Source organism: Protopterus annectens, chromosome 6.part0, assembly GCF_019279795.1.
Source record: "Protopterus annectens isolate FY-2018-M chromosome 6.part0, PAN1.0, whole genome shotgun sequence".
NCBI classification, from domain to species: Eukaryota; Metazoa; Chordata; order Ceratodontiformes; family Protopteridae; genus Protopterus; species Protopterus annectens.
This window is the reverse complement of record NC_056737.1, coordinates 1055689827-1055703032: the sequence shown is the minus strand read 5'-3', so window position 1 is coordinate 1055703032 and position 13206 is coordinate 1055689827. Positions and strand designations below refer to the sequence as shown.

At 45.3% G+C, this 13206-nt stretch overlaps 1 protein-coding gene across 1 annotated transcript in view; it reads right to left on the bottom strand.

Annotated features, from left to right (window-relative positions):
• The window catches only part of DCAF4 (DDB1 and CUL4 associated factor 4), a 693896-nt gene that overhangs the window by 642006 nt on the left and 38684 nt on the right, over positions 1-13206 (bottom strand). The gene's annotated exons all lie outside the window — the stretch shown is intronic.

Sequence of the window (13206 nt, the reverse complement as noted above, 5' to 3'; positions counted from 1 at the left end):
TTCTCGCTTTCTTTCTTGCTGTTTGGGTTCGGAGCTGATCCTCGGCTCCGACTCGGCCATCTTCAAAAGCTCGAGAGCTGCTTACTGGCTCGAGGCCCCCCTATATCCCATGATGCCTGGCGTTAGATACCCAGATCTCGTTTGGTAAACCTAACTACAGACATAATAATAAAAATTATAATAATAATACAGTAAACATGTCGTAGGATGCATTAATCCTACTGGAGAGACTGCTAGTCAGAAGTAATAGCCAGAGAAGACTCAGCCAGTGATAAAAACATAAGAAACTCTTCTCGGTCTACTAGGATAGGGGGATGGAGGGTGGGACGCAAGAAAGAAGGCGAAGACAACTAACATGGAACGTTATGGTAGGTACATAACTTCTTAATGTTAAGTTGTCTATCTCGCCTTCATTCTTGCTGGTTGGGACAGCGTCCCTAGCACCTCAATCCTGGGTGGCTCATCGGAACAGACTCTTCAGAACAGTGGAACCAAAATCAGCTCTGCTCCTGGAGGCCTCGTCCAGCTTATAATGTGAAATGAAGGTATGAGGATTGGCCCATGTAGCTGCTGCACAAATAGTTTCCATTGGCAATCTTGCCTGAAAAGCCACTGAAGTAGCTAGAGCTCTAGTGGAGTGACCTTTCGGTTTAGCAGGAAGCTCTTTATTCCTTAACTGATATATAAATGTAATAATAGATGTCAACCACCTAGATAAGGTTACTTTTGACACCGGTATACCTTGTTTACCCTCAGCATAGGACAGGAACAACTGGTCTGATTTTCTGATTTGCTTGGTTCTATGAAAATAAAAGCGTAATTGCCTATGAACGTCCAACTGATGTAATTTGTATTCCGCTTTGTTGGAATAATTTGGAAAAAACACAGGCAGGTCAATAGACTGATTCAAATTATTATCAGAAGCAACCTTTGGAAGAAAGGAAGGGTTAGTCCTAAGAGAAACTCTATCATTGTGAAAAACTAGGTAAGGAGGACGAACACAAAGAGCCTGAAGTTCAGAAACTCTTCTAGCTGACGTAATTGCAACCAGAAGAAGGGTTTTCCAAGAAAGAAACTTCAACGAACAAGAAGCTGCAGGTTCAAAGGGGGGCAGTATCAGGGAAGCTAAAATCAAATTTAGATCCCATGGAGGCGGGGGATCTCTCACTGGGAGCCTGAGTAGAGTGGTCCCTTTAAGAAAAGCTTTGCAAAGCTTATGGGACATGATGCTTGTATCAGATAGACCCGTATGAAAGTTTGAAATTGCAGCTAGCTGAACTCTAATCGTGGCAGAAGAGGATTCAGCTCGAAAACGTTCTGCTAGAAAATCTAAAATATGGTGCACAGGGTCTGAAAAGGGATCTATATTCCTGGTCTCTGCCCAGAAGGAAAAACATTTCCACTTACTAGCATAAGTCTTTCGAGTGGTAGACTTATGCGATGATAAGATGATTTCACGCACCGAGTGGGAGATGTTCGGAAGCCTGGCTAAGGTCGGAAGTGGAGTAACCAAGCAGTGAGCTGGAGAGATTGAAGAGATTGGTGCAGCCTACCCGATTGATGGATCTGGAGTTCTGGAAGTGGGTCCAGGGTCCAGGGCTGCACCAGAAGGTAATGATGCAGGAACGGGAACCAAATTTGTTGAGGCCAGTAAGGGGCAATGAGGATCATCTTGCATCCCAATGTGGTAGCTTTCTGAATTAGTTTGGGAATCAGGGGAAACGGAGGGAATGCATAAAGAAGTCCCTGAGGCCAATCGTAAACTAGAGCATCTCTGGGGAAGTGTCCGGGAAGAGGGAGGAGAGAGAAGAAATTATCGCACTTGCTGTTGAAGGGGGTGGCAAAAAGGTCGCAGCAAGGCTGACCCCATTTGCGGAAGATTTGGTCCGCCACTGTCTGATTGAGAGACCACTCGTGAGGCATGAGAATTGCTCTGCCTGTCTGCTATAATGTTGGACTTCCCAGGGATGTGCGCTGCTATCAGAAACCGTTGGGAAGAGATTGCCCACTGCCAGAGTCTGAGTGCTTCTCGACATAAGGGGTAGGACCTGGTTCCGCCCTACTTGTTGATGTACCACACTACCGACATATTGTCTGTTTGAATTGCAATGGTCCCGGTGGGAAGAGAGTTCTGAAGAGCTTGCAACGCTAAAAGGACGGCCCTCATCTCCAAGACATTGATATGCAGATGGTACTCGTGAGGCTGCCAGGTGCCTTGGACTGTTCTGTCCTGAAAATGCCCCCCCGCCCCCCCCCCCAATCAGGGAGGCATCCGTGGTCACCGTAGCCACTGGAGGAGGAAGAACAAATGGTCTGCCCTGGTGTATTGATGGGGAAACCATCCACCAAGCAAGTTGGTTTTTGCATGACTGTGTGATCATTATCATGTGAGACATTGGAAGTTGCTGGAAGGACCATTGTGTGAACAGCATCCACTGAAGAATCCTCATGTGAAAACGAGCAAGGGGGACTAGTATGATAGCCGCTGCCATGAGACCCAATGTTCTTAGGACGAATCTGGCCTGAATTTTTTTGCATCCTAATAAGACCTGCACATGTCGTCGAATGTCTAACACTCTGTCTACTGGAAGTCTTGCTGACATGTCCTTTGTATTTAAGTTTGCGCCTATAAAGGTAATAGATTGACAAGGCGACAATGCAGACTTTTCGAAATTTATTGTGATGCCTAGTTTGGAGCAAGTTTGGATGGTGTAGTCTCTGGCTCGCAGCAGGTGATGCCTGGTGGTTGCAGTAAGGAGCCAGTCATCTAAATATGGAAACACCTGGAATCTTTGCCGTCTCAGATGAGCGGTAACTACTGCCAAACATTTGGTGAACACCCTGGGGGCTGTGGTGAGACCAAAGGGCAGAGCTCTGAACTGATAATGACTGGCTCCCAGTTAGAAGAGGAGGAATCTTCTGGAGCGTCTGACCATTTTGATATGGTAGTACGCGTCCTGAAGATCTATGGAGCACATCCAATTGTCCTGACCCAGAAAGGGTAAAATGGATTGTAGCGTGACCATCCGGAATTTCGTTTTTTGAAAAGACCTGTTTAGTCTGCTGAGATCCAGAATGGGTCTCCAGTCCCCTGTCTTTTTTGGTACCAAAAAGAACCTTGAGTAAATTTCGGATCCTTGCTGGTCTGCTGGGATTGACTGGATGGCTCTTTTTCTTAGCAGTTTTGAAATTTCTTGAACTGCTTGATCCCTTAGATTGGGTGGAACATCTGGAAGGGATTTGTTGGGAATGCAGGGAGTGCGAAAGAAGGGGATTTTGTAGCCTTCGGATATGCTAGACAGTAACCATTTGTCTTGTGTTATACTTTGCCAGGCTTTTGGGTACAGCGATAATATTCCCCCGACTGCTTCCGAAGGTGGACAGCCGGGCAGCACCTCAGGGATGCTGGAAGGGCTTGTCAGAGAAAGATTCTCTTTGGCCCTGATTTTGCGAACCCACTCTGCCCCGAGGGCGGCGTCTATTGTTGTTCCCTCCTCTGCCCCTGGAGGGGAACTCTCCATGTGTGTCAGGCACAGCTCCCTGGGGTTTCCGGAACCACATCTTCCCACTCTTCTGACCCTTGGGATACGGTCTTGAAGGAGTGGAAAAACGGACTCCCACAGCAGAGAGAGTCTTGCCTTCTTACTCACACCTGGTAAGGGTATCCTTCACCTGTGGTCCAAAAAGAGCAGAACCATCAAAGGGGATGTTGGTGAAAGACGCCCTGAAGGGTTCCGCAAAGTTACATAACCGCATCCAAGCATGCCTCCTCAAGGTCACGCCTGTGCCTGCGGCTCTACTCGCACCATCGGCTGCATAAGAGATGAGCCGCATGGAGGAGTTTACTACCGAATTAAGAGTCGCCAGCTGGGAGGCAACCTTAGCCTGGGCCCCCACAGCTGATCTCCTAGCTCTTTAAGGAGATCCCTTTGAAGACGGGTAAAGTGGCACAAGTAATTCAGCGACCTCATGGAGAAGGTCGCTGAGGAAAACATCCGCTTCCCATATCTGTCCATCATCCTAGATTCCTTATTAGGGGGATGGACAGACGAAGAAGTTTCAGCCAACTCCTTTTTTGTGGCCGCTGCTACCACCATGGCATCAACCGGAACACCCTTGGTCAGAAATTGCTTGTCTTGTGGGGCAGTAATAAATTTTGTGGGCCTGTGGGGAGTTGGTTCCATTGTGTCTGGAGCTGACCACGCCTTTCGAGCCACCACAGACATCAGTGGATCGAAAGGTGGAGACACCCAGGAGGTGGAGGGTCGGGAACCAAACGTGTCCAGGAATACCGACTCATCCTCGGAAGGGTTAAGGGTAGTCCAGTTCCCCCTCTGCCTAAGAATCTCAAGGATGTCTGAGAAGGAGACGTCCTTAGAGGGGGATCTTGGGGACCCTTCCGAATCCTCCAAATCGGTATCTGAAGTAACAGACTCGGGGGGGGGGTCAACATGCTTCCTCTTGCATTTCCTCTTTCGAGGGGGCTCCTCTGAATGAACAGGGGAGGCCTCGGAAGAGGAAGATACACCCAATGGGGTGCCCTGGAGTGCTTGTTCCCCACGCTTGGGGTCTGGAGGAGGGGTAGAGGCAGGAGTAGGCACCATGGGGGGAGGAGCCGATGAGGCTGACCGTGAGGCTGACTCAGATGCCAGCACACTCATGACCTCGAAGGCACCTCTTCCCGATATCGGAGAAGGCTCCGGCTCCGAAGAGACCGGAATCCTTCCCGGCACCGAGAGAGACTTCTCCAAAGCCAATGTAGGAGCCGAACTCACCTGCGCCGAAGCTCCGAGAGGGAGAAAGTACAGTTTTGTACCTACCATAAATGTAGATGTTCGAGGATTCCATTGCTGCAGTCCTGACAATTGGGTATAGTCCGCGTCCCAGTCGGCCCGAATACCAGAGTAGGCTGATCGTCAGGTCAGGGCATTTAGACTGACGTCGGTACGTCAGGGTACTAATGCGCATGACCGACGTCATATCCTCAGTCTTTTCTTGACCCAGATGTCAGAAGACCCAAAAAGACAAGTCCCAAAACAACCTGCACCAAAAACATGTATAATATATACAACAATATATATATATATATATAAAGATAAGCATGTAAACTCACCTACACAACCACCCCTAAACACAGAGGGGAAGGAGGGTAAGTGGACTGCAGCAATGGAATCCTCGAACATCTACATTTATGGTAGGTACAAAACTGTACTATGTTCTTCGCCTTCCATTGCTGCAGTCCTGACAATAGAATCCCAAAGCAGAGGTAAGGGAGGCTGGCAAATTATAAAGTAGTAGGAGCTGACAACATGCCTTGTAAAACAGCTGTGGCAAAACCAGCCCTAGTCTTAGAGTATATAGGAAGGTGATAATGCCTAGAGAAAGTATGCACTGAACTCCAAGTAGCTGCTTCCAGAATATCCTTAGTTGCCACCCCCCTTAGAAATGCTGTTGAAGTGGCAGTAGCCCTAGTGGAATGAGGCCTGATCCCAGCTGGAATCTCCTTGCCATGATGGGAATAACAAAATGCAATGCAAAAGCCAATCCACCTAGAAATAGTTTGTTTTGACACAGGCTTGCCCTGTGAACTCAAAGCAAAAGAAACAAGTAACTGCTGAGACTGCCTAAAATTTTTAGTCCTGCTCAAATAATAACGCAATTGCCTGTGTACATCTAAAGTGTGCAAAATATTTTCCCCTTTATTTTGAGGATCTGCAAAAAGTAGGCAAATGAATAGTTTGGTTTAAAGCCACACTAGAAACCACCTTAGGCATAAAGGAAGGATTAGTACGTAATGATACCCTGTCCTTATGGAAAATCAAAAAGGGCTCTACTGCCATAAGGGCCTGCAATTCAGACACCCTTCTTGCAGAAGTAATAGCCAACAGAAAAGCAGTCTTCCATGACAAATATTTCAATTCAGCAGTAGCTGCAGGCTCAAAAGGTTGTAGAGTAAGTTTTTCCAACACAAAATTGAGATCCCAAGCAGGAGTAGGAGCTCGTGGGGGTCTTATATTCTTTGCCCCTCTAAGAAACTGCTTGAACAAAGGATGCGAAAACAAAGGTGGGTCACAATCATAGTGAGCTGAAATTGCTGCAGCATGAATCTTTATGGAAGAGAAGGACAAACCTTTGTCCAATAATTCAGTAAGATATTGAAGAGCCACACTCAAATTAGGCTCTGAAATCTCCAAATTCTTTGCTGTACTCCAAAATAAAAATCTCTTCCATTTTACACTCTCCTAGTACTAGGCCTTCTAGCTTCCATAATCACATTTAAAACTTGTTGAGGAAGTTGAGACCTGCTGTGTTTCAACACAGAATATGCCAGGCTGTTAGATGAAGAGAGTGAAGCTTGACATTGAGCAGATGACCGTCCTTCTGAGATAACAGATGAGGAATCAGAGGTAAAGGCCATGGAGGCTTCTTTACCAGACTCAGAGAAGTGGGTACCAGTGTTGCCGAGGCCAATCTGGAGCTATCAAAATCATCCTTGGCCTGTCTTGTCTGACCTTTAATAGTACCTTTGGAAGAAGCGGTAGAGGTGGAAAGGCATACACATGAAGGTTTTTCCAACTGAAAGACAGAACATCCACTTTCCAAGCTGTGTGATGAAACCCCTTTGTGCAATACTTTGGCAGCTGGTGGTTTAGTGGAGAAGCGAACAGATCTATGTCTGGAGTTCCCCATGACACTGTCAGTTTCTGAAATACATGAAGATCCAGTTTCGGGGATCCATGATTTGTCTGCTTAACACATCTGCTAAGGAGTTCTGTGCTCCTGGCAGAAACCTTGCCTGAAGAGTTAGTTGCAGCTTAGCGCAGTCTCCCATAAAATCATTGCTTGCCTGCATAGAGGATAAGAATGTGTTCCCCTTGCTTGTTGATGTACCACATTACAGTTGTGTTGTCTGTTAGAATCAACACCTGCCCTGGAAGAAGTAACTCCTTGAAAGCCATTAATGCAAACTGGACTGCTAACATCTCCTTCATGTTGATATGTAGATGCTGTAGTCTGGCAGGCCACTTGTCTTGTATCCACTTTCCATTTAGATGAGCTCCCAAGCAATGTCCGAGGCATCTGTCGTTAGAATCTGACTTGCCTCTGGCCGGGTCACAGAGAGTCCCTTGTTTAGGTGACATTCCTGAGCCCACCACAAAAATTCCTTTTGAATGCAAGGTATTATTTGAATGACAGTGTCCAAATCCTGGCAGTGCTGTGTCCATACATTTTTGAGATACCATTGTAGCTTCCTCATATGCAGTTTGGCATTGGGAAGCACCAGAATACAAGATGCCACGAACCCTAATGCTTGAAGGACTGTCCTTGCAGTCAGCACGGACTGATGAGATAGTTGATGGAAGTAAAGTGACAGACTCTTTTGTTTGTCCGGGGTTAAAAGGCCATCTGGGCTGCTGTATTCAGTCTTACACCGAGAAAGCACATGTCATGAGAGGATACTAGTCTGGACTTTATTTCCATCACAGAATACCCTAGGCATCTTAGCACTGCTATAACATATTCCAGATGCTGTAGAAGGTCTTCCTTTTCTTGAGCCAGAATCAGGCAGTCGTCCAAGTAAGGATAGATTTGAATTCCTTGAAGCCTGAAGTAAGCTATCACTGGAGCCAGAACGAATACTCTGGGCAGTAGATAAGCCAAAGGGCAATGCAGAGAACTGATAATGAGAATTTGCAGATACTTTCTGCAACTTAGCCTTATAGGCACATGAAGGTAAGCTTCCTTGAGATCTAAAGTTACCATCCAGTGATCTTTGCCCAGCAGAGGTAAAAGCTGTTGTAACGCCAACATCTTGAACTTGGGAATGTCCAAAACGTGTTGAGGAGAGATAAATCCAAAATTGGTCTCCACGTGTTCCCCTTCTTTGGTACAAGGAACAGGCGAGAATAAAATCCTAGGCCCCTCTCTGACACAGGGACTGGCTGAATGGCCCCTATGTGAAGTAACTGTAAAACTTGCTTGTGAGCCTCTTTTCTTTGTAGAGGAGGAACGTCTGGCATGCCTTTGAAAGAGGGCATTGTATGGAAATAAAATCTGTAACCGTGGTGAATGATATCCAACACCCATTTGTCTTGAGTAATTAAATCCCAATTTTCTTTGAAAAGAGACAGTCTTCCCCGCAAAGGAGCTGGCAGACGTGAATCTGCTGGGAGCTGAAGAAACAGGGCATTGGGGCTGTTTACGAAAGGACTGACCCGTGCCCTCACCAGAAGTCTGAGCAGGTGAACTCCTGTTCTAGGCCTAAAGAACTTTGAGCCCTGCCCTACCACGCCTAGACCTACCCCTAGACTGAGAATCATAAGCAGGATATGTCCACCCCTTAGCAGGCCAATTTCTACTAAACTTCGGTGGCTGCACCTGCAAAAACCTTTAACAGTTTGCATAGACTTAGCTTTGTCCTCCATTTTCTTTAAAACAGCTTCCACAGGCGAACCAAACAACACATCAGACTGTAAAGGAGCATCCAAAATCCTTGTCTTAACATGCTCAGCTAAATTCTGATCCTTCAACCAGGCATGCCTGCGAAGAACAGAGCTGGTAGCAGCCACCCTCGAGGAGGCCTGTACAGCATCAAAACCACATTGCAAAGAATGCTTACCCACTTGTTCGGACACATGAACCAAATCCAGCAACTCTTTACACTCAATACCTTCCGCCAAAGCATCCACCTTAGATTTCAATTGTGAAAGAAGGTAATTCTGATATTTTAACATGTGAAACTGACAATTCAAAGCTCTCATGGCTAGAGTGGAAGAAGTATACACTTTCTTTCCCCACCTATCCAAAGCCCTCGCCTCTTTATCAGTTGGGACAGGATTTTTAACCACAGAAGCTTTTACACCCTTAGGCCCTGGGAAATAGTTTCTGGATCCCCTAGGACTCTTAAACAAATATTTATGAGCGGCACCCTATAATACCTATCAGGCTTAACAGGAGCAGGAGGCAAAGAGTCAGGGTTCAGGGAAGCCTCTGCAAAACATCTTCCACCACATTCAACACAGGAGGAATAGCTAAAGGCCTATGCTGGGGTAAAACAAGAACTCCCTAAGCCTTTTCCTGGAGTCAGAGTAATCCTGGCCTTCCCATTTAAAGTGCTCCCTCATGGAATGCAAAGTCTCTGAAAATGAGAAATCCTCAGGTGGAGACGCTGTAGGAGTGGAATCATCCACATCAGAATCAGAATAGGTAGGATACTCCTGCAAATCTTCCACAGAAGATTCTGAAGCCTCAGAACACTGTTCAAAACTCTCAAACTCAGGTTCCACCCTAGGCCTCTTATCAGGCGGGGCATAGAACCCCTAATCATAGTAATCAAATCTTCTGCCATCTTAAGCATATGTTTCTTAGGTACAGAACCTGAAATGGTAGGAGAAGCCCCCACTGAAGCTGAAGTAGGCCTACCTCTCATAGAAGTTTTGGCAACAGAAGGAGAGGCCCTAACTACCTTGGGAAGAGAGGGAAGAACAGTCACCTGAGAAGCCCCTCAGCCTGGCCTACCTCCTGAGAAGGCACATCCTGTAAGAGTATAGTTTCTGCCTGGGACTCCATGGAAACTCCTGGCAAAACCTCCGGCTCCACTGAGTTTTCCAAAGAACCGACGTCCGGGACTGCCGGTTCCTCAACCCTAGGCTTCACTGTTTTATCCTTGCGCTTCTTGAGGAAGCGCCGGAGCATCCGACGGCATTTTATAATTGCAATGCTTCCCAAACACTAACCTGGCACAGTCTAACCTCCTCTTAATAGTGCGTTGTTAAACCTAGCACAAGAGCGGCAACCAACAATGTCGTGCTCAGGCCCTAAACAAGGTATACACAAGGTATGATAATCCCTATGAGGTATCTGTTTCCCACAAGAAATACAGTTATTCACTTTTTCTGACATCCGTAAAATACTGAGGCAAGAAAAACAAAATGTTCCCCAACGGGTACTTAGCCAACTCTGTTTCGGTCTGAAACTCCGGTTTCGGAAATATTTCAGTACGCCAACCTGCACTCGCAAAACTGCTTCTGCATCGGACCATGCGGCAAAAAAGACTGAGGATATGACGTCGGTCATGCGCATTAGTACCCTGACGTACTGACGTCAGTCTAATGCGCCCTGACCGACGTCAGCCTTATACTCTGGTATTCGGGCCGACTGGGACGCGGACTATACCCAATTGTCAGGACTGCAGCAATGGAAGACGAAGAACATCGGGGTCAGACGAGGGTGTCCCTCCAGGGATGGCACCATGGAAGAGATCGGAGCCAAAGACGGAACTAAAAGGGTAGGTATCAGTGCCGACGGTCCCACGATCCCAGCCCCAGCAAGCTCCGGCTCCGAGCTCAAGGGATGAGTCGAAGGAGGAACTACTGCAGAGACAGGTGGAGCTGAACCCTGATGAGGGGGACTGGATAACATTTTAGCCAGGGCCTGCAATTTTAAAAGCCTGCTCACCACTCTCTTCAAATCATGGTCAGATAGTCTAGACGACCGAGAAGAGTGGTATCGTTGACTTTGCTCTGACTGTAACAAAGGCGACCCCGGAGCCGAGTGTATCGACTCTAAGGATGGTGATCTAGAGCATTTTCGACTCCCTGACGGTTCCGACTGCAGAGTCGGGGCCGACTGGGAGATAGGTACTTCGGTTCCAGCTGGAACCGAAGTTGAAGCAGATTCCACACCCGACGACGGCTCCGAACTGGGAGCCGGCGGCTTCGATGGCTTGGAAGGTTTCACTGACTGAGCCTTAGCCGGTGATCCTTCAGGTTTAAGCAAACCCCTAAGGATAAGCTTATTCCTACGCTCCTGCAGGACTCTTGGACTAAAGGGGTGACACACCGAACAAGAGTCCTGCACGTGTAGGGTGCCCAAGCAATAGACACAAGAAGTGTGACCATCTGTCAGTGACATTTTCTGACAGCATGAGTCACACTTCTTGAATCCAGACACTTTCGTGTCTTTAGACATTCCTGTAAAGGAAATATCAGAATACAAAGAAAGAGTACAAACGGAAGTAGGTAACTAGAAAAACACACACACACTCCACACAAGTTACCACACCCTAACAGCACACACACACACTCTCTATAATAGAAAAAAGAGTAAACGGACCTACTAACTACCACAATTTCTAGTGAAAAATTTACTACCTTAAAAAAGGAAACAAGGATAAGCCTCTAACTAAAAATGGCTACCTTAAAAAGGAAATGGGGGAGGGGGAGGAAGGGGAAACATCTCTAAGAAGAAAACGAGTTTTCAAGGGGGAAGACTAAACACCAACAAATACTACAACTATGTATGAACACTAAGTATTCTAACAACTAACTATAATAACATACAAAAAGTTCTACATATATAATAATAAAGTGAAATAACTATGACCTGAGCCAGTAAACACAACCTCGTAGCAGAAGCGGCAAACGAGATCTGGGTATCTAGCGCCAGGCATCATGGGATATATGGGGGCCTCGAGCCAGTAAGCAGCTCTCGAGCTTTTGATGATGTCCGAGTCGGAGCCGAGGATCGGCTCCGAACCCAACCAGCAAGAATGAAGGCGAGATAGACAACTTAACATTGATTGTTACCCTAACCCTGCCCCAACTCCAAATCTTGCACCTTAACTTACAAAAAACCCTTTCAATAACACTACCACTACGCAAGACACTTAGACACACAGCAGATATATCAGCACACACCCAGAATGCTAACTCTATCCCCTTCCTCAGCCTTTACTCGAACCCTAACCCACAAACACTTGCACACGCATTCTCACCATCTAAATGCTGAAATATTTGTTATATGAAAAACAAAAGTTGGCATTAATACTCACAATTACTTACTCAATTGATCTACCCCCTTTTGGCATACACACCACTTGCTCATACATGAAGAAAAGCAAAAGAGCACACGACCAAATTTCCAAAAACTTCACATAAATAGTTTGATTCCTTCCACATCCATTTGCCATTGCGTGTCTCTGAGCAAGTCACTTCACTAAACAGTGCTGTCGGGTCTCTCTAGAAAAGGAACATTTGTTCAGTAGGCTTACCCAGTTAAGAAATGTATAAAAAAAAAAAAAAAAGAGGTAAACACATATATACAGTGAGTTTAGCTAAAACCCAATAAAATGTCTTAGTAGGCTAAATGCTTCTAAAGCACACAAACCAGTTTTGCTAATCAAGCTTCATCAGCTTTTTTAGGATATTATTGTAAGTCCTAGATTTGTTTGGTTCTGGACATTATTTTGTACATTTGCATCAGTGTGGAAACATTTGTACTGTGTGTGTCGATATATATATATATATATATATATATATATATATATATACACACACACATATATATATACATATATATATATATATATATATATATATATATATATATATATATATACATATATACACACATAAACATACATATACAGACACACACATATATGCTCCACGCAAAGTAAAACATGTCAACACAGGTGCAAGACCTAACAAGTCAAGTATCCCTATTCGGCGAATCTGAACTTAGTGGTAAAAATATATATGTATGTATACATACATACTTACACACACACACATGTATGTGATCCCCTTTAATTTGGTGAAGTGCCATAAATGCTGAAATATTTCCTGCCTGCACAATTTGGTTGACAGAAAAGCTGTTAAAAGTGGTATGAGACTGCTATAACATCAGGGGTTGGGGATCTGCCACTTCCCCAGTATTGTGTCATCTCAGATTTGGTATATATAATTAGCAGGTGTATATACCAACTCCGAGATCGCACTACAGTGGGGAAACAGCAAACTTCCCAATTTCCACTGTTTACAATCCTGCACAGAAAAAAGCTAGCAGCATGCAGTCAGTTGTACCTGCTTTTTTATGTGTGATAACTGCACAATTCAAACTCAATATATATATATATATATATATACTTACACAAAAAATTACAAAACACAGACATATTAGCACGCACGTACACACACAAATATATACATTTGTATCTGTATATTTATAGCCGTATATAGACATATACACACACATAAATACACATGTATATATGACAAAGTCATGGTATGTCCTTAGGGGGTCATCTGAATATATCTCATGGACTTCTACTACAGGAGATTTAAGATATTAGTAAAGAATATAGCCTGTCTAGGTCTTTCTTCCAGTTTCTACTGTACAGTTTATCTGTGTGACCTTTTTACC